The sequence below is a fragment of the Monopterus albus genome, unplaced genomic scaffold (assembly GCF_001952655.1).
Source record: "Monopterus albus unplaced genomic scaffold, M_albus_1.0 scaffold3.1, whole genome shotgun sequence".
NCBI classification, from domain to species: domain Eukaryota; kingdom Metazoa; phylum Chordata; class Actinopteri; order Synbranchiformes; family Synbranchidae; genus Monopterus; species Monopterus albus.
Genome location: NW_018127883.1, coordinates 9170001 through 9173903, shown reverse-complemented (window position 1 = coordinate 9173903; position 3903 = coordinate 9170001). Strand labels below are relative to the sequence as shown.

General features: G+C 37.2%; 1 long non-coding RNA gene across 1 annotated transcript; it reads right to left on the bottom strand.

Annotated features, from left to right (window-relative positions):
- Positions 1 to 410: 410 nt before the first annotated feature.
- On the bottom strand, positions 411 to 1512 carry LOC109958539 (uncharacterized). Its single transcript, XR_002274691.1, has 3 exons — positions 1337 to 1512; positions 797 to 896; positions 411 to 712 (listed from the first exon to the last, which is right to left on the bottom strand). It is a non-coding gene; the product is annotated as an uncharacterized LOC109958539 (long non-coding RNA).
- Positions 1513 to 3903: the final 2391 nt, after the last annotated feature.

The following is a 3903-nucleotide window of genomic DNA, read 5'->3' as shown; positions in this document are numbered from 1 at the left end:
GGCAATTTCACAACTTTGCAATCAACCTTGTAAAATACTTAACACTGCACATCTTAATTTGATTGCATGCTTCAGTGGAATGTTCTGTAACAAACTGTGTAGAGGACAAACGTGGTCCATTTTGTCTTCCCCCTCCCCCCCTTTAATTTGTAAACAATAGATAATTAAATTTTTTCATTTAAATTTTGTAAAAACTTGTGGCTTAATCCCAGAAAATAATTCAGGGTGTTCTACATGCTTAATATGAATATTTTCCCAGATGTGCATCATGTTGGAGTACAGTGAAGAACCAAGAGAGCAGAACACAAATTTATAGTTGTAATAGCTTTATTGAAGAAAATACAAATAAAACAGGGCCTGAGGGGGGCACTTTCACCACATTCCCTTTTTTTTTTTTTTTAAAATGCTGCAATCATGTAACTCCAGAGAACTCACATGACTGGAGAAGTCTTTGCAACTGTGGTCCAGGCATGTGCAGCGCAACAGCATGGAGGAAAATGTGAGGTACTCTGCCTGGATGGCCCCACCAGTAGGGATTTCCCATCTTGGCCAAAAACTTCAGCAGCATTTTAATAATAAAATAAAAGGACTTGTAAAGCTTTGATTTCAATAATAAATGATCCATTTATAAATAAACTTGCCTGTCTCTATGCATGTCCTCAAGAACTCTGCTGACAGTCTGGCCACAGAATGACATCTGGTTAAGCATTGCCTAAGGGCGAAATGGAAAAAGCTTGAATTTAAAGCATATGCTCAAAAAAAAAAAAACACCTGGAAATACAAGAAGTCACCTCACCAAATGTTGAAATAGCCATCTCTGAATTGCTGGTGGCAAGTCCCAAGAAAAGGCCAGACTGCTGATGTCGTCACCTCTGCTGGGTTCATCGCCATCAAGCCTATGTGGAACATTCACTTTAAGAATTCCCATTTTTATTTACCCTCCGTTTATGAAACAGGCCATGCAAATTTGATCTTTAACAGTAATTTAAACTAATCAATATAATTCTACTTTGAACAAAATGATACAGGAATATACAGGTTATACCAGAAGGTCTATATTCAAAATTTAGTATGACACAAACATGGATGAGAAAGCCTGTAATGGTGGTAAAAAGCTCTACATAAGCTAATGAATCCACCTCAAGTGAGATTACAGTCACCTACCTTCATTCATGAAAAACACAGACAGCCTTCATACAATAAATCAACCCCCCATACACTACATCCTAAAAATGCCCACCTAAAAATGTCCAGAGCATCTCTGAAGATTGAGAATGTTTTGTACAAATCTATATATGAAATTACACCATTGTTTCCATTGTTCTGGTGAACTTACCCATCCACAGCTTAATAGAGAAGGGGTGTAGTGTCAATTTGTTCTTGAAGAGGGAAAATGTAAAGTATGCATTTCCCATTGTTGGTCATCTGGAGCATCTTGTTTGTGTAGCCAACAGAGGATGCTCTGGCCACTGCCACCTTGAATGTAGAACAGGAGGTATTACAGGAGTAGAATAAGACAAGTATGTCAACTATAAATGTGAAAAAAAAATTTACAATGAAAATGTAAAGTCTTCATTTGAAGAGCACATCTGTTTATGTTTAGTATTTTCTACACAATATCTAACCGTTACATGTAATGAGCAGTGAATTAACTTCACATAAGCTTCGGAGGGGAACACAGTCAATGGTGGAGATGATGAGAAGAGGACCGGGCTGCGGACACTGGGACTCACTTCTGGACTGGTCGAGTTGGATGTTACTGAAGATGAACAGAAATAGTACATACGGTAAGTAGTAGACTGTGCATCGACCTGCAGGGTGGTGATAAAGCAGAGCGGAGGAGGTCCGTGGTCCGAAGGAGCGACTGAGGCGAGGAGGGAATGAATCTAAGCAACTGGAGAGAAGGAGACAAAAAAAAAAAAACTAATACAGATCACAAAGAACAACAGGGACCAAACAGGCCTGAGAAACACTAGAAAGGACTTGCAGGGGAGTGAACGAAGAGCAGGGACTAAATAGGGAGAAACTAATCAGGTGCAGCTGGTGGTAATCCGGGGGTAAGAAGCAGGTGTAAAGAATAACGTAATCAGGGTAAGGGAGTGAAAACAGAGTGAGGGGAGTGAGAAAGTAGGTGCAGCCGGGCAAACCTGACAAAGACAAGTGTCAGAAATACAGATGTGATAAAAAAAAAAAACATTTTACAAAAAAAATGAAGCATCTTCATTTGAGGAGCACATCGGTCTGTGTTTAGTATTTTCTACACAATATCTAACCGTTCTAGGTGCTGAGCAGTGAATTAACTTGTTGGGTGTTTAAAACAAAAAGGTGCCAACATTAATCTAGTCCACCTTTTTTAGTTCCTTTAGATCTATTGTTGTTCCACTCTGCAGCCCAGCAGGTGCCAGTACTGCACCTTAAGTTGGCTTGCCAATAAACATAAGAAGTTAATCTAGTCCAGATATATTTGATATGCAACAACGTTCCTATAATGCTGCCAATCAAACTACAGGGCCAACAGGGGATAGGTGACTAGTCACCGGTAAGTTGTGGCAAAATTTCCTAGAAGCAAGTTTTAACAATCTGTCTCATGCAAATTCCTCTCAGACCATCTAGTCAAGTCAAGAATCTTTGCCATTATGCATAGCACAACGAAATTATTTCCGGCAACTCTCGGCATAAAAGACATTATTTACATAACACAAAATTATATAAATCAATATAAAAAATACGAGCAAATAGGGTTCAAGGTTCAAGGATTTTATTGTCAATTCACCATATGTGCAGGACATACAGAAAATCGAAATATCGTTTCTCTCTCACCTAGTATTGGGCGCCATTACATTTAGGAACTAAAATAGATTAAAGTAGAATAAAAATAGAATAGAATAGAAAGGGATGTAAAGATAACCCCTAAAAACTCTATTAAATAAGGATGATGAAATACCATGTCAAAATAATTTAAGTTTTAATATTTCTTGAATGATTTCACAAATTGAATGTGCAAGTATATATTTTACACAATTTATTCATATGCTTATTAATTTCAATGTTGTTTCTATTTATTATTATTATTGAAGACTCTGGACTTCCATAAAAGGCTTTAAATTTGAACTGTTCTTACCTTGTAAACCAACACCAAGTGTTTAGGTACTTTCATATTGATACAAACCCTGTTATACTTGAAAAGAAAGAAGCATAACTCAGTCTTGGCCCTGTTGATTTTTTAGAGATGCGTAGCAACAACAATTAATAAAGACACTGGATTAGAACTGTTTACATCTGGAAAGCTGAAGTGTTGGTAAGAGCTGACGATTATTGCAATCCCACAGACAAGCACACAGAGCTAGAACCCCAACCTGCTGTACTGAAGTCAGTGGTGTTAACCACTGAGCTATGCCACCCGTTCGACTAGCCAGCTGTTGGGTAGTATACATTTAGATTCTCCTATTGACTTCCATTATAAAACTGTTAAGGAAAAGGCAGAATATTTTAAAAAGTATAAAAATTACCTAAAAGCTTAACATTTGATATTTGAACGGTTTTTCTAGCTGAAAGTATGCTGCAGTTATTCAGCGGCGGAAAACGTATGGAAGAAGTCATAATAATAAAGAACAGGATAACAATAGTGCAGATGCTGACTCAGCATCCGCCCAATCTGCAAACCCAACATTATACAGTGGGTATGGAAAGTATTCAAACCCCCTTAAATTTTTCACTCTTTATTATATTGCAGCCATATGCTAAAATCATTTAAGTTCATTTTTTTCCTCATTAATGTACACACAGCACCCCATATTGACAGAAAAACACAGAATTTGACATTTTTGCAGATTTATTAAAAAAGAAAAACTGAAATATCACATGGTCATAAGTATTCAGACCCTTTGCTCAGTATTTAGTAGA